The 27,682-nt window shown below is 35.3% G+C and overlaps 1 long non-coding RNA gene across 4 annotated transcripts in view; it reads right to left on the minus strand.

Annotated features, from left to right (window-relative positions):
• Positions 1–26,078, minus strand: part of LOC141450847 (uncharacterized) — a 41,378-nt gene extending 15,300 nt beyond the window's left edge. For 3 of the 4 annotated variants that reach the window (XR_012456354.1, XR_012456355.1, XR_012456352.1), the window contains exons 1-3: positions 25,877–26,078; positions 2,099–2,264; positions 811–1,070 (exon numbers count right to left, since the gene is read on the minus strand). This is a non-coding gene — a long non-coding RNA (uncharacterized lncRNA). The remainder of the gene's footprint in view (positions 1–810; positions 1,071–2,098; positions 2,265–25,876) is intronic. The other variant, XR_012456353.1, reaches the window with a different exon arrangement.
• Positions 26,079–27,682: the final 1,604 nt, after the last annotated feature.

The following is a 27,682-nucleotide window of genomic DNA, read 5'->3' on the forward strand; positions in this document are numbered from 1 at the left end:
AGATTCGCGCAAGCATCTTTTATTGAATATTCAATCTTTTACATTCCTCTATATGCTGTAGTGATTCAGTGTAATCTGCCAGCAAAGGCACGTGTCAAGCATTTTTTAGCTTTTAATATTTTATGCATTTTAAATCAATTGAGTAAAATATCAAGAAAAGCGTATGATAAGTGTTAATAGTTTAAAGCGATTAAAATATAACAAAAAAAATTTTTTACGTAATTCAGTGTCTGTAGGACACAAGAAGGTTAATCTAATCTAATTCGCTTAATCCAGAAAGTCAACAAAATAACTGATCGATTATAAATCGAAATCTTGTTTAGTCTTGATCTCCCTATTCTCGATAACTACAGCAGCTTTACGTCTTCCTTATTTGATAACTTACATTATCAAACTGGATCCTGAGTAAAGAAGATTTTATTAGAATGCTTAAGGTTTGGAAATGAAAGAATTTTCCATTATCTTAATCTTGTTACTTCTCTGGGGGGGGAAAAAACCAAGGCCTGTGAGCTTTACCCAAGAGTCGCTCTCCAGCATTAAGAGTCTCGATTAAAAGGACAGTTCTGGAGGGCGAGCTTTAGAGTGAGGGGAGCCACAATAGATCCAAAGGGGTCGCAGTGGCGTAGGTCTTGAGGATGCCCTAGTCTAAACTAATCTAATTATCTTAATCTTAAAATGAATTTACTGGCCTAAATAGTGTGTAGTGTACCTTTACTGCTGACTCCTAAGTACAAAGACACTATTTTAAAGACCTCTAAAGGAAGAAGAGTTCAGTCCTCACTTTTTCTACAAAACTTACTGGTAATTTACCTACTCTGCTGGGAGATCTGGTTATCTCTGGAGTACCCTCTGACTTCTCCAATCTGCTTTGTGCTGCTATGGCATCCTATGATCCATCTCTTTACATATATATGATCATCTTATACTTGGTAGCCGCTCAGAAATGGTCTCTTCTGTTATCATTTTGTTGTTATCAAATGTTTTCCTAATCTCCATTACCTGACCAGAGAGGGTAAGGCCAACTTCACCCAAATTTCAATTTTGAAATTCAGCCTATAAAAAATATGTACCTGCAAAAAAATAAAAATTGTGGTTTTAGAAGCTATTTTATTTTCGCTTAAGTTCAAACCAGTAATTTATCAACCCAACAAACTTTATAGTAGAAATTTTAAGTCAAATTTAAGCTTCGCTGGAAATGAACAAAGTTTCAGGTAAATAAATACTAGTACCATAGGTAAGCTCATTTGAGTAAAAAACAAAAAACTGTGAAGGAAAATGGTAATTTAAGCTGAATAATTCTGGCTGAAAGCTTTGAACCCAAATCCCGTTTGGGAGTCGCCAAATTTTCCATTCATTTTTCGAGGAACAACTCAATAACTCCGTCTTATGAAGTGAGAGATTGTTTTTAAAAAAAGAGGTTTAAGATTTTTCAATATAAAAAGAAAAACAATTGTAAAATGTAGCAAAATATGAATTGAAAATGGAATTCTTTTAACTTCTTAGCGCTTAGATTTTTCTCTTTAAGTGTAAACCCAAGAGTTCTAAGTACAGCGGGGCTGAAAAAAAAAGGGAGGCTGAACAAGAAGTGAAGTTGTTTTCAAAACACTCCCACTAGAGTGAGTGGCAGAATGGAGCGTCGTCATGACTGTACAGGTCTTCTTTTTTTTTCTTCTTCTTCTTTACGACTACCGCCCTAAGGGCTAAGTAAATAGACTGACCTAGAATTTTTCTTCCCAGATATGAAATGCTTTTTGCTAAGTAAACACCATCGACTGTGCACCAGCGTGTTAGAGTCTTCTATTACTTCCAACATCCGCGTTCCAACCTCCCCCCCCTCCATGTGGAATGATCGAATAAATGAATATATTTAAATTGTAACCAATGTTTATTGTTTATAAAGAGCCTAATTATTCAATAGAGTTGTAATGAGGAAAATTTCAGTAAAAACTAGTTTTTCCAAATCCAATATAAGTTTTTGCTATCAAGGCATCTGTTACAGTGACCAGAACTTGTTAATTCAAAAAATTTTTACGTGACTAATTCTATCTCTAACTCACTTAAAAGTGTTATAAAATTTTCATATACAATCTAAACTTACCACTAGAATTCAGCCTTATCTTTTTATATACAGATATTCAATTAAGAACTCAAAGAATTCAAAAAGTATTTTCTAATAATATTTTTCCTCCATTTAAAAGGTACTTATCATAAGACTTTGTTAGTTCAAGATAGTAATGCCCTTTTGAAACGGTCAGTGAGTGTACCTAGAATAAAGTTATAAAAAACAAATAAGTATATTTAAAAATATTAGAATATAAATTTAAAGTTAAACAATTTATTTCTATTTAAAAAAAAAAATCATTTTTTTAATTTGTTTCAAATGAAATTAGCAATAATTGTTATCCCTTCATCGCCCAGCCAATAAGCTGCCATTACGTCAGTAAGCAATGGCCGTGCAATGGATTAATTACATCTTACCTGCATTTCACTTTCTTTTCATTAATAAGTTTTGAATAAAGTTAAATAATTATGTCAGAATATGTTAAATTAAGTTAACAATTTGAAGTTCAACAAACATTATCACGTTTTATTTAGGATTAATATAAAAAAACAAACTATAAAAACTATAAGGTCTGATGGTCTTAACAAAAAAAAGAAGATGGCGTATCGTGAATTAAATTCTTATTATTCAGGGTAAATTTACTTATAATTCAACTCTTTTAAAGTGTTTTTGTGTTAAATTAATTGTAAGTTACAAAATCTAATCAAAGTTACAAAGATTATGTTCATAAAAAGAAATTCAAAAAATCGATATGGTCAAATTGGAGCCAGCTGTTTGAATATTTAATTAATACCATTCTAGGTTAATTTTTAAAGTTCCATTAAACTATTCAAAGTTTAATTATGATGGCGAAATAGATAACTTTTTTATTAATTTGATTTTTCCAACTATTTTTGAATGAAAATTATATTTCTTTTGCATCTATTTGTAATTTATTTACTTCTCAGATGAATGATTTGAAAGTTCATTACTTTTGAACTTGATTAGAAGTTAAAAATATAATTTAAAGAGCTTCTACTTCGGTTTTCTTAAAGAACGGTTTTTGTCATTTTAATGGAAGAAATGAATTCAGTGAATAAGATTGTTCCTTTTAGTTAAAATAAAGATATATTAATACATTTAGTGATCTTATATATTTTTAAAAACTTGAACATAATTACTAAAAACCATTTTAACCATAATGTCATCTTATAAAAGAATTAAAACACGAGCCAATTTAAGACAAATTTACAACTATGATAGTATTTTCTTATAAACCTTTTCTTAAGAAACATTAGCAATGATTGTGAATTAAGTAATTTGTAAATGTGTAATGTTGGGGATTGGAAATCATGGACGGATACTGAAATTTAAAAAAAAAAAATTACATAAGTGAGCCTTGATAATGCAACATTAGTTTGCCCTAATGTAGTATTGTTTTTTTGATTTTAGGTGTCTAGTTGAGGAACAGACAATAAGTGCTTTTAATTTTAAATTGGTGTGTCCAGTGACTTTTTTTGGTTTGGAGATTCATCTGACAAGATTGCAGGTAAGAAAAAGTCTTAATTGTATACATTTGCATGCATTAAAAAAACTAATTAATTCAAAAAACTTTTAATTAGGAATTTACACTTAATAATTCAGAAAAAAAAATGGTCAAAGAGAGCAAACAAATCTTAGGACAGAAAAATCTTTACATAATCTATAGATTCTTATTATCATAGAAGAATCTAATTCACATACAAAATAGTTTTAATACTGTTCTAGGCTAAGTTTTGAGTAACATCTTTGTTCTTTACATTATTGAATAGTTTTTGTACAAAATTTTGAAAAGAAAAATTATGTTCCAAACAAAATCAGTTTCATATTTTCTTTGGCCCACATTATGCTTTGTGATTCAGAGCTCTATGTATAACTTAAGTTGTGAAGTATGAACTTCTTTACTAGAACCTTATAAGCAAAAAAAAAAAAAAGAACTAAACTTGCAATGAAAATATGAAACCCATTAGACTTAAAGAAAAGAAAAACCTGTTCTGACGGAATAGTTTTCTTTTTAAGCAAAAAAAATTAAGTTACAAAATAACTCTACCTCAAATACAGATTGTCTCCGGATATCCAAGCTTCTACATGAAGTTAGAGGTAACAGGTACCTGTAGTTTTATAACTTCATTAAAGCCTACATTTATAATTATGAAATTTGATAAGGTTAAAGATAGATGCCGAAACTTTAAAGGTGTTGTAAGAAGTCTGTTTTGTTTGTCTGGGTTAGTAAAACACAAGAGGTCGATAGTTCAAAATTGATTATGTGCGCCTCCCAGGTAACTCTGAAAAGTAGTTTTGGTTTACATAAATAAACCAAGTTTATAAACTAAGAGTCGCTTTTTAATGAGATTATTTGTTTACCAACTTCAACAATATTCTTTAAACATGGTGTCCTTATAGTACACAAGAATAATACAAAAGATCTCTGCTTTTCTACTATTTTCAGTGGAAAAATTCTATTGAAGTTACTTCTTGGAAAGGAAAAGTGTTAACAGTTTTCTCTTAGGGCTCTTTCTGTAATGACATGTTCTTGGTCATTGTTACTGCACTTAAATGTGTTACTCAAATTCCAACTTAAAATGAAATGTACTTGACTTTAAGTGGGATTTTTTTTTTGTGGAGGGTGCTTTTAGTTTTCCCGAATGTTCACGAAAACCATTTTAGTTGATTTCTAGATGGGCTCTTAACTCACCGTAATTTATTTTAGAACTGTTCAGAGCTGTATAGTAATCCATACTTTATTGGAGTTACTAGGCTTTTCTAAATATTATGTTTCAATAAGATGCGAGTTATTCTAAATTAAATTTCATTGTTGTTTCCGAATGAGAATGACAATAACTTTCCTTCAGTTAACGAAATGTGCACCAAATTAACCACAAAACGTGGAGCTTCAAGATTTACATATTATGTCTTAGGATTGCGCTGTTTGTTACAAATGGAGTAGCAGAATGGTGATGGACGCCCCAGTTATACGATCACCGATTTAGAAAAGGCCCCAAACAATGTATAAAAATTACCAATTAACAAAAAAAATAGCAGTAAACCCTCCTTTTTTCTTTAATTAAGAATTTTCAAATAGAAAATCAATCCTTCTAGAAGGATTTACTTTGAGAATTGTCCTCTGTCTGTCCAATAAACTATTATTAGAATAAGGTGTCGAAAATTTGGATATTTTAATGTGGGCTATTTACTGGTTTTTGATACTGCCAATAAAGAATCTTGAATCAGTATTACAAAATAGAAATTCGTGTTTATATAGAACATTTCTCTCAAGAAAAGATCTTAACGATTTCACTAGAATGTAGTCGTTTTACCTTGTGTAATAATGTAATCCAACAATCAATAGTTTAAAAACAATGATCTTCTAAAACTATTAGCACTAAATTAAAAACACAGAATAATAGCACTAATTGCACCAGAATTATTGCAGTCTATTAGCACACCACAGTCACACGACGTATAACCAGCAAAGTGGAAATCTGTAAACGAAGGAATGGAATATTCCAAATGAAGTTACAATTCCCCCACCAACAGAGTTTTTACTTAATTCTAGGGAAATAGACACACCATCTTTCCGCCATTTTAATCCAATCATGGTTAGATTGCGTTTAAAAACAAATACTTATTGCTTACTCACTAAAAATATGTACAAAATATGATTGCAAATTTTCCTCTCTGTTTTTGTTCATGATTTTGCTGGAATTTTCTTCTTAATATCATTTGATAGAAATATTGTGTTCATTTATTTGTAAATTGTTATTGTTTTAGCAATTTATACACTTTCAATAAAAGATAAATATACATGAGTAAATGAGTTATGTGAGGGACTTGTATACCATTGAGGCTTTTAAAAACCTAAGTTCCAGGGTTGTCTTAAACATAAAGCGTAGAACATTAGGGGAAGAGCAATATATGAGCAAAGAGAGAATGGATGCATGAGTATTTTATCAGCAGTAAAAAGTCACCAGGATTTAATATAATTCTCATAGTTTTCTTAATAAATCGATTGTTTTTACCAAATGTTACTTCCATTTAATAATGGTACACTAAGACTTCTGAACGGAGAGTGACGCCCTAAAATATTTATTGGTCTGTGGTTCTTGAGAATTAGCGAAATTTACCCTTTGTTCTAAATTGTCTTTTCAATATATTATATGAGTTTAACATCTGCAGTCTAACAAAGTAAGTGGTGTGCGGATCGTGTCTACACAGGATCAACAAAAGGTCCTCTCCTCTTTGCGTAGATTGCAATGAGGAGGAGGATTTCAAACATATTAAAACTGTCCGGTAGGACAGTTGTATAAGGATTGATCGTCAAAAAGTGCACGAAAAAGCGTAACGTTAAAAAACACCCAACTTTGACAATTTTTTTCTCTTTTTCTATAAAAGATAAAATTCCCAAATTTTCTTTAAAATATAGGGCAAACCCTCCTTTATAACTGTAATTTTTTTGCAACCCCCCAGACCTAATAGATTTCGAGGAAAAAGTTGCCGAAAATGAGCAAAAACGGCATTTTCAGAAATTGTTGTTGTTCTTCTTCTTCTTCTTCTTGTTGTTGTTACCTTTTTTGTAAACTACGTAGCGCCTAAACGCGAGAACCGATTTTCATGAATGAGGTGACATTCGATTCGGAATTTTATGTAGATGTGCCTTTTGAGGGTCTCGACGCTGTACACCGAATTAGAGAGGAGTTAGCCCCCTTTATGTAAGGCCCCCTTCAAAATTATTTTTTTTTTTTTTTTTTTTTTTTTTGGCGCATCAACAGCTGAGGTCATTAGCGCCCGGAGCTTTTTCCAGTGCACTGCCGGCCTCCGGACAGTGTTCTCTCGTTACAGACAACACTGTCCATCACCGGACAGTGAGCTGTAAGAAGCTCCTAGGGAGAGAAAATCTAAGGGTCAGCTGCTGGATTCGAACCCGGGACCTCCGCGTGGGAGTCCAGTATGCTAACCTCATAGCTAATCCCTTCCCTCCTTCAAAATTATTATTACTAATTATAATTACTCTGTAAATCTTAGCCCGATTTTGATAAAATTTGGTAGGATGATAGAGTTAGGGCTCCCCTACGTAACATTAAAGCGGCGATCTGCTCTTACACTAGTTAAGGGGAAGTATAGCAATCGTTTCAAATTATCGACAAGTGAACTGATTTTCATGAATGAAGTGTCATTCGAATCGAAATTTTGTACAGATTTGCACTTTAAAAGTCTCGTCGCTACGCCTCATATGGAGGGGAGTTTGCCCTACCCAAGTAAGGCCGTTTCTAAAACTATTATTACCAATATTTCTATAACGCTTTGTCCGATTTTGATAAAATTTAGCACGAAGAAGTGATTAAAGCTCCTCTACATGGCTGTGAAGTGCCATCATGCTCTTACACCTACTAAGAGGAAGTACTGAAATCGTTAAAATTATCAATGGGTGAACCTATTTACATTAATGAATTGTCGTTCGATTCAAAATCTTTGCCTCTTTGCCTTTTAGGGAGAAGTACTGTAATCGCCCGTTTATTTTTCTTACTCCTCTTAAAAGGAAGGTCTGAAATCGCAGTTTAAATTTGCTTTTTACGTACAAATACCTTCCTATTTTATATAAAAAGGCTTTCTCAAAAAAATTGTTATTGAGGATGGTTTGGGGACCGCAACTATAATCATTCTTTAAAAAGATCTCTCCAGTGGTAGTTACGGTTCCTACTTAACACCTTATCAGGTTATAATGATAGAATTGCTTATTCCAAATTTAAAAAAAAACAGTAAAGCAGATATGTAACTTAGCAAAATAGACAAAAATGAAAATCTATCCAAAAGGTACAAAAATCTCCTTAACAAAAACTTACAGTTTAAAAAGTTAAGTATAAGGGTTGATTAAACGCCAAAAGGTACACAAATCAGCAAGTACCCAACATTTCATTCAAGCTTAGTTGATATAATTTAAGTAATTTTGCTGCATTAACTTTTCCTTCACATTTTTTAGAATTTATTAGATGTCACAGACCCTTATGCTGGCCATTTTCATCTACAAAAAATTTGTTCAAGTAGCACTGTAGATTGACTGTAATATCTATTAATCTATAATAATCAAACTATTAATTACAGGTTAAAAAGAAAACGTTATAAAAAATAAAAAAAATTACGAAGCTGCAAAATTTAAAAACTTTTTAAAAAAATGCTTACACCAACATACATCAATGATTTCGAATATTTTATTTTTAATAAAAATCGTCTGTTTAAGTTTATTCTTCGATTAAAGTAATTGTTACTTTATGTAGTAGTCAAACGTTTATAATAATAGGTAATAATTATCTGGCTTTATCGCAAATAATATAGTTTTCTTCAATCACACTCTCAATGTAGCTGTTCTTCTCACAATGTTATATATATGTTATGTAATATAAAATAAATAAGTATTGCATACTTTTAGGACAGCTAATTATTCCAGTATTTTACTGTAAGTAAAATTAAATTACAATTGAGAAATGAATAATTGTTGTTGAATAATCTACTTGTTATTAACTGTGTGTTATTTGTGCTCACGAATATTTCGGTAAGACGAATTCAAGTCTGAAATATTGTTTTAAATCCTCCGTGATTCAAATTTAAACAGTAGCCGACTCTAACTTTGTCTTCTTCTACTTTAACTTGCATGTATAAGATGTTACAACTTCAGAATAAAGGGCATATTAAAGATAAATCAGAAGAATAATTTGGAATAGAGTTAAAATAAAGTACCTATTTAAAAACGAAGATATAATATACATTTTATCATAATTATAACCAAATAATATTATGAACGAACTGGCCAGCATAAGGGTCTGTGACATCTAATAAATTCTAAAAAATGTGAAGGAAAAGTTAATGCAGCAAAATTACTTAAATTATATCAACTAAGCTTGAATGAAATGTTGGGTACTTGCTGATTTGTGTACCTTTTGGCGTTTAATCAACCCTTATACTTAACTTTTTAAACTGTAAGTTTTTGTTAAGGATAATAATGATATGTCCACGTTATGTGGTAGAAAGGAAACGAATGATTGACGACATATACAGGTATTTAGATGCACCATTTCGCTACGAAGACATAATATTCTCCACCAACATCTATGTGCTTAAGTCTATAGCAGAGCTAGCAACGAAATATGAATGTATTTAAAAGTTATAGAATGAATGGAAGAAAATGATTAGAGAAGGATTCCGTGATTTTAATTTAGGTTAAGCTATAATGGTGGCAGGAGCACGGAGTACTGATCCATCCATTATCTGTAAGGTTTATGTAAATAGCAGTATATAGTAGAGGGATGAATGTGTGAAGCGAATGTATTTATAAGTAAGAATGGAGAGTGAGTGATATTCTAGTGATAAGCACCTAGACGATGCTGGCTGTACGGCGATAGCCAATGCCAAAAAAAAAAAAAAAAAAAAAAAAGTAAGTAAATAAATGCCCATTTTTTCGGGTAATCTTTACTTACGACTACCGATTAGATATTCTGGACGGAACCCGAATAGCTAACGTACTTTACTTGCTTAAATTTCTCATTTGAAGCATTAAATAAAACCTAAAAGCCCAAGACCCCTATTAACGAACCCAGTAAGCTTAAACTATATGATTTTCTTTAAACCATGTCTATTTTAGATATGTTGATCAATCACTTTACCCAGATTTACTTTGGATGTTCAGACACTTTTTGTGGAGTTATGGATGGGAGGATCAGCGTTTCTTTTAAAGTATCTCTTTAAAATGCTGTATATTATATGTACCAAACCGCCTAGAACATGTCGTTTTGTTTCTTTGGTTTATTTACAACCTCTTGTTGGCAAAATGTAAATCAGGTCATGCAATAAATAATATAAATAAATAAATTAATGCTCACAGCAATATTGGAACAAATTTCAATCACCTGTAAGCACCTCAATCACTAAATTAGAATCAATAATTGGCTAATTATTTAACGATTGCAAAAAAATGATAAAATCATTTGCCAGAACTTCAATGCAGTTAAAAAGAATATTATTGTACATCTTTATTTAACTTAAACTAATTCCTATGTTTGTTTTTCTGTTTTACAGGAGTGCGGGAGTGTTAAAATCCCCGGGAGTGTTTTTTTGCGGGAGTACTTGATCACTCTTTATTAAGATATCAGTGATTTCCTTTAACCTGTGCGCTCAGAGAAAAAAAGTAAAAACCTTCGGTTATTTTCCAAATTCCGTCACAACATAGTAATGCGTCATAGTTTCTTGGCCGTTACGTATCTTTTTAAACTGTGTCCAGTGTCCAGTGTTGACGAGGCGAAGAAGACATCGATGGATATGTACTGCAAGCGATTGGTACATGTCCCAGCCTACAGCAAAAACCAGGTAGGTTGAGGAATTAATTTGGTGGTCCATATTTATGACGAGACTCTGTGTGCCACTCTTCGGAATGGCATACTACTCGTGCCACTCTTCGGAATGGCATACTACTCGTGCCACTCTTCGGAATGGCATACTACTCGTGCCACTCTTCGGAATGGCATACTACTCGTGCCACTCTTCGGAATGGCATACTACTCGTGCCACTCTTCGGAATGGCGCACTACTCGTGCCACTCTTCGGAATGGCGCACTACTCGTGCCACTCTTCGGAATGGCATACTACTCGTGCCACTCTTCGGAATGGCGCACTACTCGTGCCACTCTTCGGAATGGCACTCCTGCCACAGATCATCGATTAAATAATAAATTTGTTAAAAATAATTATAATTCCAATTATTTCTTTATTTTATTTTACAAATGTATCTAATCAAAACAGGTACCATTGGGATAAGGGGAGCTCCTGCTCCCCATGGCGCCGCAGCAGAGGCTTATGCATCAATTAGTATAATACCTTTCTTTCCAGGCGGGCTTTACGTCCAACTACCGATTAGGTGTCACCGACGGACACCAATTAGTTATATTTGCATGATATTATTAATGCATGAGATTAATGACACTAGTCATTTTATTAGAATAATTGGAATTATAATTATTTCTTACATTTATATGGCCACCATTAATATCCTCCTTCGGAACTTCCAGTCCAAGTAGAGCAGAGAAGGTAAGTGCATTTCTGCATTAACTTTACATTATTTCAAAATGTATGTCTTCGTTGGGGGCGTTATAGTGTGCAAGTTGTTAGTTATTGGTACTCTTCGCATTATGTTTTCAGCGTTGTTTCTTACTTCTGTTGTTGCGTTGTTATTCGAGTCTGTGGTTGTTTCCTTAAGTTTTGTTTTTTGTCAGTTGAGATGTTGTGTCATTTTCTTCTTTGCTTGTGGGATTAATATAGGATCCTTTTTTTAAAGATGTTTTTCTATCGATCGCTTGATGTAGGGGTCCAGTTTTTACTTAAATCTCTTTTTACCCAGACGGGTTTTCACAAATAAACGTTCCAGTTTCCACCATTCCTGCCAAAAACTCCACCCAAAGACCGGGTTTCCCTAAACGCGATCATTGCTGGTTTTCTCTCCCCCACCCTCTCTGTACATCGCAGGTAATGCATCTCCATTGTTATTGAGATTTGCTGCTAAGCCTGCTTAATAGAGGATCAAAACCAGCTGGAATACGGCAGGAATGGTTGGGGGGCTGAAAAATTCTGAGCTCTACCTCCACGAGGTGCCCCCCGGACAACTGCTCCCAGTGGAGCAGGCTAACAGAGCCAGTACCAATTCCTCGACGTTGCCTGAGTAGGGACATTCTTTGAGAATGATGACTTAGGTCAGTATTTTAGTCCCATAGAGTAGATGATACCGTCAGATTGAAGGAGGTAATCGTCTATATTGGGACCTAATCTGGTGCGCAAGTTAGTTGCGCATACTTAGGGAGCCAATTATTATTTTTGGAGTAAAGACCAAAATCATAGCATTTCCAGCTGATCCTACATTACTATTAGATGACGCTACCGCCCTAGTTGGATGTCCAAGTTACCATTCTTGTAACCTTCTGGAAATTGTCCTCAGCATTCACCAGCTACCTTAGCGTTGGTCCTACTCATAATCTACTTTCTCGCCCCTCCCTGAGCTCGTATTTAGAATTCTGTTCAGATTCTTATTTTAGATTAATGAGATTATCTCGCAAAAGACTCCTAAGATTTTATTTAAGCTTTGGGTAATGACTTATAAAGAATAAATTTGCAACTTTTGCACCATAGATTAAGGATCCTTCTCAGAGTGTGGAGGTGGGAACAGATTACTCTTAAAGAGAATCAAATATGAAAGAAACGTTCGAAGTTTGGAGAATATTTAAGACAAATCTCTGTATCAGGACTAGTTATTTCTTTCTCTCAATTCTTTCTCAGATTTCATCCTCCATTTCTCTTCCTTTGCTCCATCCCTTCATTCCGTTGTTTAGCGCAAATGCTACATCTTGTGTTCTTCATGTATGGCTCCGTTGGTTGCTCTATGTTACCAACGTTTCCTCTTCTTTACTTCATAAAGTAACAAAAAAAACCTCTGGGTACTTATTTTTTCTTTTACATAAATGTATAAAATACCTCCTGAGTTAGTACATCTTGGCATTAAGAGAGTGGGGGGAAATATATGACTAAACTAAACAGTTTAGAACAAGTCTGTAGGTGCATTCAACTTTTATAAACCGTGTAAAACATCTGGTTTTTTAAAACAACTTTTCTGTTTTTTCTCGCCCCAAAAATAAGGAGCATATTTCTCTACATTTTCTTGGCCCGGCCAAGCGTAGACGCAACTTTTTATAAACACACATGAAGAATGTTATATAAAAAGAAAATAAAGCGCAAGGTAGTAAGAAAACTAGGGGAAAAATGCAGCTTGTTGAATTAGAAAAACTTCTTGTGTATCTGGTGTACTTGTTGAATGTATAAAGTTAATTTATTTCGGCGAGAAAGAGGGAGAGAGGGCGTGAGATTGAGGAGGATAATGAAGAAGGTTTGTCCTTGGAAGAGAAGAACTCTGGTTTGAGAAGGGTTCGCAAGTTCTCTTCGGAGTTGTTGAGGAAATTTGTTACCAAAACATTTCATAACTACTATTTTTTCACAGCAAAATTTACAAAATACACTTTCCACACACACACACACACACATTCACCTACACACTAATACACACACAACAAAAACCACAGCTACCTATATTCTGTTTTATTATAATAATAACAGCTTCATGTAACGCAAATTTAGGGCGACCATTACACACTTTAGACTTTTCAATTTGGTTTTCTTTATTATATTTGCTAAGGCATCCATTTCTCCATAGACTGAATAGTTCAGCTATTCTTAAAGTGGGCGATAACGCTCCCTTGTGAATGCTGGTGACCTTACTGGGGAGTGATAGAGGGCTCAGAGAAAATTAGGGAGTTTTGATGCGGTGCAAGGGTGCTGATGGTTGATTTATGATTTTTCTAAGATTTTAAACTAAAATCAAAACCTACCAACTATCATCTACCATCGATTATTTCGTTGTTTAGTTAATTTTGGCTACAAAAGCCAATCCCTCAATTGGTACCCTGGATTTAATAGCCATCGTCGTATTTGCGTGAACGTGCGATTTAGTGCTGTAGCAACGCTGCTAACTAGAAAGAGAAATCGTTTGCATGTTACTGAACGCGAGGTGACTCACGGCTGTTTTTTTGAGTAAATTCCAGCCTGATATCAACCAAACTTGTTAAAAATCATCAAGATTCATCCCTTCACATTAAATTAGTTTTAAAATTTAAATTGAAATGTTTCTTTTAATTTGAATAAACGTTTTTCTAATTATTATTTATAAAGTTACGTTTTATTGCTCTCATTATGTTAAAGTTACGTTTGGTAGAGGCTAATCCGTCAAGGCCGTGGGGCTATAAGGATAATTGTAGGCCTATTAACTGGCCACTGCAGTCTCAGAAAACACATGCATCGCATGGGCCTGGCAGAGGCTAGCTTTTGTAGGTTCTGTCAGGAAGAGCAGGAGGAAACGGCACTGCACGTGTTGTGTCAGTGTGAGGGGCTCGTATGGCTAAGGATGTTACTTCTCGGGGAGGAAAAACCAAGGCCTGAGAGCTTTACCCAGTAGCCACTCTCCAGAATTAAGAGTCTGATTAAACGGACGGGGTCTGGAGGGTGAGCTTTAGAGTGAGGGGAGCCACAATAGATCCAAAGGGGCCGCAGTGGCGTAGGTCTTGAGGATGCCCTAGTCTAATCTAATCTAATTATCTTAATCTTAAAATGAATTTACTGGCCTAAATAGTGTGTAGTGTACCTTTACTGCTGACTCCTAAGTACAAAGACGCTATTCTAAAGACCTCTAAAGGAAGAAGAGTTCAGTCCTCACTTTTTCTACAAAACTTACTGGTAATTTACCTACTCTGCTGGGACCTCTCTGGGATCTGGTTATCTCTGGAGTACCCTCTGACTTCTCCAATCTGCTTTGTGCTGCTATGGCATCCTATGATCCATCTCTTTACATACATCTTATACTTGGTAGCCGCTCAGAAATGGTCTCTTCTGTTATCATTTTATGACTGATGTAGCCCCTACCATGAAGTCGGGCTGATAAGCTGCAAATGGGGTCTGGAGGGTGAGCTCTAAAGTCGGGGAGCCACAATAGATCCATAGGGGTCGCGGTGGCGTAGGCCTTGAGGCCGCCCTAGAAGTGAAAATTTACAAAAATTGATTTTATAACCAGTAACGCGTGCACAGAAGTTTGATTAAACAATAAGTTATAAGTTTCCAAAAACCACTTAAATATAATAAATAAATCACCGCATGAAACCTAAGTGAATACCTATTGTGGGAAGTTAATGATATTTGGAATTAGTTATGTGGTATTGTCTTATAATTGAAACTGTAAGGCGACAGAATCCCTAGTTATATTTAGGCAATATTGTGTTGAAGCAATGGTTCATTCCAGGGTGAAAGGTATGAGTACTCGTATTCTAAAGACATTGCAGTAGTATCTGACCTAAAAGGGAAAGGAAATTCCATTACCCTTTCCTCAATGTTTCCCTTATAGAAGTGAATTTAGGGTGTAAAGCAAATGTAGAATAGTAGTTTATCTGACACAATGAGCCTGCTCTCCCTTGTCTCTGTTAGCTGCTGTTTCTCGAAATTCCTCTTTAGCCCTTTATTATACAGGTGAATATCATTATAATGATTCTTGGTTATTATAGGGCACTTAAAAACCACCAAATGTTTGATTGAAAATTGGGGAAACTTTGTTGACTTTTCGTAAGTTAATTTTCTTTTCTCATACCGTTTTTTTTTGTTTTTGTTTTTTTAGATCACAGTTAAGCGCATGATTTCTTAAAGCTCTCTTTTTAATACGAACTAATTTAACATAACTCTCATATATTTATTTGTGCGTGTGTTGTCCTTGTTTGCACATTAACCATCCTTTTCTAGAATAATTTTTTTTTTTTAATCTTTTATTGTAATTTACCACTGCAACAGTTGTTGCAACAAGCAGATATGGTAAAAGAAAAAAGAAATAGAAGAAAATCATGAGTGGAGAAGGCACCCAGTGGTGTCACTCCAGTAACGTGCTTTGCTCTCACGATAATAGAAGATCACGAGGCCATCTTCAATCTCCTTAGAGGATTACTCTGGTAATGTGGAGGAAGATAGGTGTTCTATGAGAGGGTTAGGATGAGCTGCTGTAGAGGAATGAAAGTTGAGAAAACGAGTGTTAACAAGATCTGTAATGAAAGGGATTTTGAGGTCATTATGAATAGTGAGGTTAGGATACATAGAACGGAGCGTTAAGAAGTTTTCGAAGTATTTTTGACTGTAATGCCTGGAGGCGTAGTGAGTTGGAACGTTTAGTCGATCCCCCATACTACGATGCCGTATGACCAAATAGGTCGCAGTAACAGTAGTATTTTGTATAATAGTATTTTGTTATGTAGGTTAAGTTTCGAACGTTTGTCAAGTAGTCTGGCGAGAAGTTTGTAGCGTTGGTTAGTTTCTTGTCTTTTCAATCTAGTATGGGGATGGGGAAATAAAATAGATTAAAAAAAGAAGCATGGAAATAATCTAACTGAAGTAAAGTAAAGTAATCGCCTATTTTTTCAGGCGAGGATTAACGTCCAACTACAAATTAGGTGTCGTGGACGGTGGCGACTAGCAAACATACTTTACTGTAAATTTCTTTTATTAACCATTAAATAAAATCCAAGGCCTAAGACCGGGGAATCGAACCCAGTACCACAATGCATATTCGCTTTACTGGTCTCGCCTCTAACCGCTCGGCTACTAAGGCGCTTAACTAATAAACTAATCTAACTAATAAACGAACATTCAGATTAATTTGTGAAAAACACTTTTTCATATTCAGGGGTAACAAAGTCGTAATTCAAAATCTACAAGAAATGGGAGCTTGTAAAATTAAAGCAAAATAAAGGGACGCGGAAATAAAACAAAGATCTAGATGATCAAGATGATATTTTTGGATATGTTTGTGCGTTATAAGTATTTCAAGAAAGCAGGTATAAACTTTAAGAAGAAAGATTTGGTGATGTTAGAGATCGTGGACATTGTATGAACCGGTGTTATAACCATTCTTCAGTCTAGCTAGAAAGAAGATAGAGAGAAATCCATAGAAAAGCGTCTTGGATTAGAGCCGTAGAGAAGAGCATGAGATATGGTGATGGGAATGTAGACGACAGGGAAATAGCTAACTGTAACTCCCGACTAGCTGTCGCGAAACAGACTCCGCTATCAACTAGCGAAGACACTAAGTATTATCTGTCCTTTATTTATTGCGCACACACTGGCAAGTGTATACGCATGGATTAGAGCTTCCACTACCTTTGTTCCAAAATTTATGTCCCACCGGTAAAGAATATCCAGTCACGCCCACGTACACTATTAAATTCAACTGTTGTCAGCTGGTCTTAAACATAAAATAGACTAATTTACATTGTACAACTTATAGAGCTAGATTTAGGGATAGAAATGGTTGAAGATGCTTTGTAAAAATTCATTTAATGTCATAGAATAAACGGCACAAGTTGGGAAAATAGAAAAATCTGGTGTATATCCTCACAGGACTTCCGCTTGTTAAAATTTATACAGAATTTGGTCTAAAAAGTTAGTTGACATCAATATTAGTCCATTTTTATCATAATAAAATGGTTCAGTTGAAGTAAGGTTATGATATAGATCTCTCAAAAACCTCCAGAAAATCTATATGTTATCAATAATAAATATTTGGAATCAAATCAATAAAATATGCTCTGAGAAAAAGTTTGAATTCAAAATGGTAGACCTAATAATATTATTATATCTAATGAAGGCTTGGTCACACAGAAAGTGGTCTGTCGCAGCGGGCAACGATCTCCGACCGAGGCGTTCAGGCGGTCTAATTGTATTACACAATTTTGTATCATCTCTGTCAAACAGAACGCGGTCTACCGCCGCGGGCTAGTCTTTGTCGCGATGACAAGCGATCTGGTAGTACAAAATTACAGATTTCACAAAAGAATCGCTTCCTGTGTGACGTCTCCATATCGCAGACCGCCGTGACGACCGCTGGATCGCTGCACGCCGCGACAGACCGCTTTCCTTTGTGCCCAAGCCTTAAGTACGTATAAATGTGAAATGAGATTGTAAACTGTTGGATATCTGTTACTGTTAGATAAGATTCTAATAGGGCGGCCCTTAAGGCCTATGCCAATGCGACCCCTTTAGATCTATTGTGGCTCCCTTACGCTAAAGCTCACGCTCCAGACCTGTCCTTTTAATCAGACTCTTAATGCTGGAGAGCGACTCTTGGGTAAAGCTCATCTGTTACTGTTACTAATTAACAATGTTAAAAATTGTGCATATAATTTATAATAATAAGCTAGGCAAAGAATTGGCTAAAATAATATAATTTGATAAAAAATTACTATTAAAGAGTTTAGTGACTTAGCATTAACTTAATTGACGAGAGATTTACACTAAATAAAACTAGGATTAAACTATAACACTAAAACTGGTAATAAAATACAGTTGGGGGTTCTCTGATGAATATTAATGGCTACTAATTGATGCTCCGTCTCCCTTGTACAGCGACCGGAGATGTAGAGGGCAAAAGGGATCTGGTCAGTTGTCTTTGTGCGGTTGGATATCATTTCTGCATTCATAAATCCTGTCGAATTTCCATCTGTTTGGTGACATTAGAATGAAACTCTTAGACAATATTCATGAAAGTCATTTTAACTAGATAATCCTCTTCTATCTCTTACTATTTGATGAAACTATCCTAAGAATAGGACCTGGGCTTCCTCAACAAATTTTCCCACGGCCTTAAGGCGCCATCTTCTCACTCCAACTCGACGAAGGTCTTCCTCCATATAATCTAGCCATCTTAAGTCGTCCTCGAATTTTTCTGCCTTCTGGGTTTTAATTTAACATTTTTCGGGGTACCCTTCCTGTAGACATGCTCTCCACGTGACCCAACCATCTTTATTTGGGCGACTTGGTTTGGTTCTCCAAACTAATCCATCAGTTCTTGATTCTTTCTTATTTTCCAGTCACCATTCACCCACCTCGGGCCAAATAGCCTACTGAATATTTTTCTCTCCCAAACCCTGAGCATCTTTTCACTTTCTTTGCTAAGCTTTTCGCTGGCATACGTGACGATGGGCCTGCTAATGGTTTTGTAGGCTACTGTCTAAGCGTTACGTGATCAATCCTTGAACCGCAAAACCTTTTTTTTGTAAAGCGAACACGCATCTATTTTTTTTTTGGTCACTATTCTAGTCTTTATTTCTGCATTTATGACTTTGTTGTTTGTAAAGATTGAACCTAGATATTTAAAATCACTGCACATTGCCAAGCTATGATTAATTAACTGGTTTTGCCCTTCTCCTCGCGACTGGGCTCTCGAGGTTTGCATGTATTGGGTCTTTAACTTGTTGATTTTTAAATCGCTACTATCTCAGAATGAGTAAAAGTAAAGTAATCGCCTATTTTTCCAGACGAGGCTTAACATCCACCTACCGATTAGGCATCGTGAAGCTCATACTTTACTATAAACATTTTTTCTTACAAATAAAAAGTAGCCGTACGTGGAATTCGAACTGAGGATCACCCACTTATCTACGCTTCATAACCACTAGACCCTTTCTCAGAACATTGATTGGATATTACATATAAATATTATGCAGCCGTTAGAACTGTACATTACCCTGAAAAGGTAACTCTAGGGAAGAGGTTAACTTCATTACTTCTCAAGAATCTCGCTTAAATAATTCGGTTCAGAGAACTTCTGGGGTAGGGATGAATATTCTCCCTTCTAAAGCACTATTTCAGTATAAAGTACGGTTCTATGTTTTATGTACTTCTAGGAGGGTTAAATGTAGTGCTGAAAAATTTCTAATTTGTAGAAAATTGTAACTGGACGTACCACTTCACTGAATGGTACCATTTTTTGAGATTTATTTTTGGAGATACAGATCAAAAGCGTCTGTTCTTTTTTGTCCTCCAGAATTGTTTTAGGGCACTTTGAGGTAATAAATGAAAGTGTATTTGTGATAGGATCTCGAGAATTAGTAGTCATAGATAGTCGTCACGTTATGCACCTCATTTTATAGGAATATTTTTTATTCAAGATTAAAAATGAATTTTAAATAAATGTTTGATTACAGTTTTGTGTTTGATATTCAAATAATGCAGAGATACGAGCCAAGCGTTGTGAGTTATTCACATATACGCATATATATCCACTGATCTGTATTAATTAATATTATAGCCTCTTGTTAGCTCATCAATTCCTTTCAACTGTCAATATGTACGGCCATGAAATATTATATGTAATTAAACAGAACCCCAGAGCCTTCAGCGCCAGACAGCGAACTCTAGTATGTATTGATCTTGAAGCTCGGCTTAATTTTTTTATTTCATTAATTAACACTTTATTTAATAAAACCACAGAAAATCATGAGATGAAAACAACAATTTATATATTCTCATACCCTCTTTTAAGGAAATGAGTTGCGAGGAGTTTAATTTTCAATATTCAGGCGGGGCTTAACGTCCAACTACCAATTAGGTGTCGTGGACGGAGGCGACTAGCAAACATACTTTACTGTAAATTTCTTTTAATGGGCCTCTAACCGCTCGGCTACCGTGGTGCTCTTAATTTTCAATATTGAGGTCTCTTTGTTTTTTAAACCGGAAGTACGAGTATAGTCTTCAGTTCAACTCCGTCCGGAAACTGCGACTGGTACAGATTGGCCTTCTTAAGTATTCTGAGCATTTCTAGACGGTCTTTAAAGTAGACCTGTGCACTTTTTTTGATGGGTACGAAGGTCTACATGCAGATTTTTTTAAAAAAAATGTTTGTAGGCCCAATGGTGAATTCAAAAAGTCCTCTATTGCTTTTTCCCTTGTCCATTTAATGGCGTAAATTTTTTGGTTAGTGGAAGTAGTGTAGTGTCCACTTTAGTTTCATTTTTATTTATGAATCACAATCTTCACATCAATTTTTTTAATATAAACGTAAAAATTACGATCGAATGAATCTGTACAATTTTACTTAAGATTTATAATATGGTTCAAAGACCCTAGGAGTTGGAAACATTCTGTTTGTGACCTTTCATTGATCGTTAAGATATCTGGGGGGACTCCTTCTGGCTGGGCAGACTGGCTCCAGCTCCAGTGCTGGTGGCCGCCATACAGTCTTTACGCCCCATTTGATAGCACTTACTACTATGGGGTTTGGAGTTGGTCTCTTTAGTGTTTGTATATATATATATATATATATCTGTGTCTGTATTTGTTTGGCTATGTGCTCTCGTGTAAGCTGCTTGTAGTCTGGTAAGAAAATATAGATAGAATGGGCCCACCAACCCCAGTCATCTGGGAAGTGGTGTTTCTTTTATGCTCATAGTCGGTGAACCGGTTCTTGCCACTCCAGTTAGTGGCTTGTAACCACTCTCTGAACGAGATGGGGAGGAAAAAAAAACTTAGAGAACATTTTCTGAGATATTAACAAATACCTCCCGCCATTTCCTCAACTATCTCATCAAAGATTTAATTTAATCTACGATTTAAAAGGAAGAAAGATGATTGCCAATTTCAGTCATCATTTATTTTTTTGCTAAGGTTTACGACCTGGAGACGCTGCCTAAATAGTTATGACAGAACATGCACCAACTTTTGATGTTAACAATGTAAAATATTATAATTGTCAATAGGATAAGCACTGAAGAAGACCTAGCCCCTAGGTCGAAAGCTTAGCACAAATACTCGTAAATAAACAATTTATAACTGAAATTGACAATAATCTTTCTGACTTTTGCTTTTAATAAATCATTAACCTCAAAAAGATAAATAATATTCTAAAATACATGATTCTGATACACGTACAAGTGAATTGTGAAATGAAAACATAAGCGAAGTCGAATTCTTTACACCAAATTGATTAATTTAATCTCTGAAGATGGACGAAGATCCGAAACCGGTCAGCGATACAGTTCGATTCGAGAATTTGTAATAGGAAAAGTCGAATGAGTAAATTTAATCAGATTTTTAGTTATGCTCTGCAAATAGATACTTATGTAGGCGCCCCGGTGTAGTCGAGCGGTTAGATAGACTAGACCCGCAATGCTAAGATGTATTGTTGGTTTAGTGGGTTCTACTCCTGGTCTCTAGGTCTTGTATTTTATTTAATGGTTAAGATGAGAAATTTATAGTAAAGTATGTTTGCAAGTCGACTCTGTTCACGACACCTAATTTCGTAGTTGGAGGTAAAGTCTGCCTGAACAAATAGAAATTAAGATTTCGTCCATCTTTGCCCCACGGCACTGCAGCCACAAGAGGCTTATTGTGCCTTCCCCTTTGGATCTAGTAGATGAAACCTCTCAAGAGGTTGAGGACTTTCCCTACTAGTTCTTTTTTGCGCTACTTTCTCCTTTGGTCTCAAAGAGCCAAAGGAAATAGTAGCGCAACTACACCAAGTGAGTGGCCGTTTCCTCCTCTTTCTGACGTAAACTGCACATCAGTTTCGAGCTAATAAGTCCCCACCTTGAACAGACCATGCCCCGTGAATAGGCCTCAGATCACAGTAATCTGATTTCTACCCAAGTCTCTTTTGGCCCTTTGATTATACAGCCAAGGCATCATAGTCTTGCTGTGTTTGGCCCTAGGACACATCACCAAGTTCTTTTCATGTTCTCTCACCAGACCCAGTCTCTGTGAGCCGCATGAACTGCAACCTTGGTGATACCCAGAACAGGTTGCGGGCCAATGAAAGGAGTGTTAGCTTCGTTTCTGGCTAGTTTATTGACTGTATCATTCTACATGACCCGGCACCAATTCCAGCCGCTCTTTCTACATTCCCAAACTAGGGAAATAGACATTACTATACTTTACTTCATTTTACACACATACCATTTCGTACCAATCTTTCATATTCAGGAAAAGCTTACAAACGATGTTTTTCCTGGGTAAAAGGCTAAATCCAGTACAGTACAGTACCGTCTCTTACAGAAGTAAGTGTGCAAAATAATAACGCATTAGATTACACCGAGAAAGGGATGTAATATAACCAAGTTTGTGTATCCCAGTTACTGTGCTAACAAGATTAGGCTCTTCTACAGACATACATACTGACAAACCCGGAAACTTGAGAAACGCACACTCAGATCCTCATACAGTATTTACGTGGGCTAGTGAGGGTAAGTTCTTAAACAGAAGAGCAACAAGAAACTAGTTATTACTGCAGACCACGTATTTGTGAAGGTAATATGTACGTACGTATATATTCGCCTTAGTGTTAGTTGTTATTATACTTCCATATTGTTGCAGTATTTCGCAAACTGTCGACATGACTTTGTACGCCCAGTTCTGCCGCAACACCAGTGGTTTTTCTTTAACTCTAAACCATAGACATTACACCACACTGCGAACCAAATCTTTGTAATTTCGTTTTCAATTTCTTTTACCACCACATAGATATGACGCATATCTTTCACATTCATAATCCACACACACACTCTCATCAGTTACTACAGCTAGCGTAAAACAAACTACCGGCTGTCTGTCTGTATTATTAAATTTCTCCCTATGTATTGTGATGAGTAGAGTGTCGCTAGGTATGTCATGTTTTTAACCACGTTCTCATATCTTAGAACAAAAAACTTCATCATGTCTAGGAAATCTAGGTCAACCTAGATTAAATAATTCTTAAATTTTTTTATTCCCCACACTTAAGTGTTAAGAGAACAGAACTAAACTGACGCTGTCCGGCAACTTAGACGATAGATCTAATCTGTCTCTTGTCTACAAAAGACTAATACTTCTATTGTAAAACCCATCTGGCCGAATGGAATAGGGCTGTAGGGTTCAACCAATCGCACCAATCTCCATGGAATTCAGCTTCTAGAATCTAAAATACTACGATCTATCGTAAACGCTTCTTTTTTTACTCCTCTAATTGGACTACACTTATAGTTCTTAACATTTCTTGCCATGAAACCTTTGGAACTTTTGAGACCAAAGGAGATAGTAGCGCAAAAAGAACTAGTAGGGAGTAAGTCCTCAACCTCCTTAGTAGGGGAGGTTTAGTCTACTAGATCTAAAGGGGGAGGAGCACAATAAACCTCTTGTGGGGCATAGGTCTCGTCCCGTTTTTCTATTCTAACATTCCTTTTATCCCCCTAATCGCCAAAATTCGATTCAGGAAACCTTCACTTCAATCCGCAATCGCACGCAAATCCTCTACATCAAAACCTTTCTGTTAGAACTTTTTCTGACATCCCAATAAGATGTCTTAAAAGACAGTGGTCTCGTGATCACCTCTCTAGTGAAGAGAATGACTAATATAGTTCAGTAAAAGTAAAGTAATCGCCTATTTTTTCAGGCGGGGCTTAACGTCCAACTACCAAATTAGGTGTCGTGGACGGAGGCGACTAGCAAACATACTTTACTGTAAATTTCTTTTATTAACCATTAAATAAAATCCAAGACCTAAGACCGGGAATAGAACCCAGTACCACAATACATATTAGCTTTACTAGTCTCGCCTCTAACCGCTCGGCTACCGTGGCGCCATCATATAGTTCAGTATTTTGGAGTGTTACTTCAGGCTAACTTTTTGAGTAACGGTGGATAGATACATACCTTACAGAGACTGATTTGTGGAAACCAAATTTTATTTACTCAGGGGGGGGGTCTCTGTATTTCCGCTGAAATTTCAAAATCAACAATCTGCTCCATAGTACTTTCTCTTTCTGTAAACAATGTACGGCCCAGCCGTCTATTTTAGTGGACTTAGAAAAAACGCGAGGTCGTTTGGGCAAAACTTCAGCAACTGAATGTAAATAATGAGCTTTACTGAATCTAAAGTTTCGAGAAAATTTCAAAACTTTTCTGTAAAGTGATATTTCTGATGGTGCGATTTTTTTTTTTTTTTAGCGTTTATTTGCTGATTAGATCTCATGGTGGCGCTCAAATGAAATTTAAAGTCTGCAAGTTTTGCGCTTTCTTGAGCTTGACAGTTCACACAATCACGCGCGTACATACTAATATCAAAATCATCATCATAATCGTACGCCTCTTCCATCGCCTTAGACGTTTGAGGCTCCCTACTTCTTGTACTTTTTCCTCCATCCCTATTATGTGTTCTCTGCTAAAGCTTTTCTCCTGTCGTTCCACACAATGCCTCTTTTCTCGCACGCCTCCTTTATCCCTCTTCGCACCTCCATTGCGGTCTATCTGTTCATCTCCGTCCCTCTACATACGCCACTCTAGCCATTCTTTTGGAATCCATTCGTAGAACGAACCAGCTTTGACCAAATTATCAGAATTCAGGACGAAAAATAAGAAAAATCACGTAGAAATTCTCTTAAAACTATTTCTTTGGACATAGATGACCACATAACGAATATTTCTTTTAAAAGCTCGATATCTAAAATTTAGCACGATTGCAATATTTTTCTTACCAGGAAAAAAGAGTAACTAAAAAATTTAGTAACTTCAAATTTGGTATTTCATTTCAAACTTCGATATTTACTTTATGAAATGATATTGATAATAAATAGTTTGTAAGGAGTAAATATACTGAGAGTGTTTGGCTTTGACGAGTATTTGTTAGATTGGCGGCCGTTGGCAAGTTGTGATTGATTCGTTTGTGAAAGGCGGTTGATGACGTTTGATTGAGCAGATGAAGTTTGATTGATTGAGACACTTGTGCGCTATGCCTTGGTTTGGCCTCCTTCAATAAGGTATTAATACTTCCACTTCGGAAGATCTGTAATTATAAACTATTTGTCCAGAAAACCTCTCAGAGTGATTAGGTCCTTTTAATTTGCCATTTTAGGGTAAAGATTGATCTTACTCCGAGAAACCATGTAACCATTGGTGTGCGTGTGTGTTATTAAAATGGGGATGATTAGAAGCCATTTTTTTCTTTTTTTTAAATAACGAAAGAAAATTAATTAAACCTAGTACTTCACTAATATTTTGAGACGGAAACATGACTTAAGTCGAAATCTCTGCACCAAAGTGAATAATCTACCGTCTGGTGATGGATGAAGGTCCGAAAACTGTAAAGCTAATGTGAATTGTGGTACTGGGTTCGATTCCCGGTCAAAGGCCTTGTATTTTATTTAATGGTTAATAAAAGAAATTTATAGTATAGCCCGCTCTTAGTGAGTTAAAAACAACTAAAATTCAGCCAAATTCAATGCTATAACAATATTTGTAACTAACGTTTATAAACATCTATCAAGAGAAAATCGTGAACGCATGAACTATGGAGGTTTAGACTTATTTTTTTGATGGCGAACAAAGACTAGAGTACAGCTAATTTTTATTAGTTTATTGATCACAAAAGAGGCTACTTACCTAATTTCAAAATTAAATCATTCTTACAATTTTTAAATTTATATTCGAAACGATCTTCCAAATACTTAGGGCAATTGTCAGCCATTAATTTTATAATTTACCAAACAAGAAGTAAATCCAAAAGTTATGCTTTCACAAAACTAAAGTGTTGTCAAGTAGTTCAAAATTTTTACATTATCTTCGATTCACTAAACCATATGTTCGTTGTTATTGCTAAGAAATATTAAACGAAACAAAATGACTAGATAATTAAAATATCCATTAGATAGATATTTGAAATATGGTGCCAACAAGAAAATGGGACGAAATGAGAGTTTGAAAAGATGCTGCTCAAAATAACTTATCATTCGACAAATCGAACGCTTAGCACAACTTTTATCTGACTCTACCTGATTAAACTTACAAATACCTTCAATGGAAGACTCTTGGATCTATTCACTTCTTCAGGAGGGCACGCCTTTTCTTTGTAATTTATTGCTTTTAAAGAATTACACTTATAAGCAAGGAGTTGTGATCAACGGTTGCACTTCTTGGAGAAAGTTCGTGGTTTGCCTGTCTTAAGAGCCACTTCAGAGGAATATCTTAATCTACCATTTAAGTAATATTAACCAACTTTGAGAAGGTCAAATTTCTGGAGCTTGAAGAAATTGGCAAGTTGCCCCACTTTTCTTAAGGATATATCCTGCATCCTCATGTTCCAAATACAAGTTTTCTTTAACAAATCAATGCGCTCCTCTATCGTGTTACAATTCAATTATTCTAATAGCAGGGTAGTTCATATTTCCAATTTGGGAACGTGAATGATATCATCAGGAGGCAAAGATTTGGGGAATACAAGACCTTCAACACAGGAGTGAGTGAGAGAGAGAGTGACTTTCAACATCAATTAGTTTGAAGGATTCAATCCTTTCTACAAGAACACCGAGCCTACGTCTCCTGTATGACATTCAACCAAAGCAACAATCTCACACAGTAATATTAGATCTGCACGGGATGGGGAAGGGGTATAACAATGGCATATGACGTTACTAACTGAATCAAACTCTCTGCTACACACTAGCTAGATAAAGTTATGGATGCTGTGTGATCCCATACGCTCTGGCCGCTACCACAATATGTCTTGGTGGCTTGTCTAAATCTAATAACATCTAATTTAACCTGTCATGTCTTGTAAGGCAGCCATATTACATCTACATATTAAGATTTAATGCTAACATGTTTATAGTTATTCCAGTCAATCACATTTAGTAGTGTAAATTTTTATATTTCTTCATTTGTATTATAAGAATTGATGTACTTTTGGGGGACAAAAACTTAGGTCCATGTATAAATAAGAAATACCTATTTTTGATTTTATCCGGGCGTAGTACGGCATGTCTATCGTATCTCGGATCAGTTTCGGAGTTTCATCCATTTATCAGAGGTTTGGCGTTGAGATTTCGACTTCACTTATGTTTCTGTCTCGTTCTACACCCTTGGTGACTAAGTAAGGGAGGTTAAAAGGTTAATAAAGTGGCTAGGTTACAATAGGATGAAAAAATAACTGCCAGTTTCAGTCATGAATATTTTTATTATGCCGAGCTTTCGATCTAGGGACTAGGTCATCTTCAGGGCTGTGGAACATATTTACAGTGTACATAATTGCATAATTATTTAGCTACATGATAAGCATCAAAGTTTTCTTAATTATCCAAAAAAATTATCAAAAAACTACATATTATTGACTTAATTAATAATTTTTATAATAATCATCACATTTATTCACAACAATAATAATTTATGATAAAATCATCATCATACTATCAT

Source organism: Rhodnius prolixus, unplaced genomic scaffold (genome assembly GCF_049639745.1).
Source record: "Rhodnius prolixus isolate KJV_2025 unplaced genomic scaffold, Rpr scaffold_8, whole genome shotgun sequence".
In the NCBI taxonomy this organism is placed as follows: Eukaryota; Metazoa; Arthropoda; class Insecta; order Hemiptera; family Reduviidae; genus Rhodnius; species Rhodnius prolixus.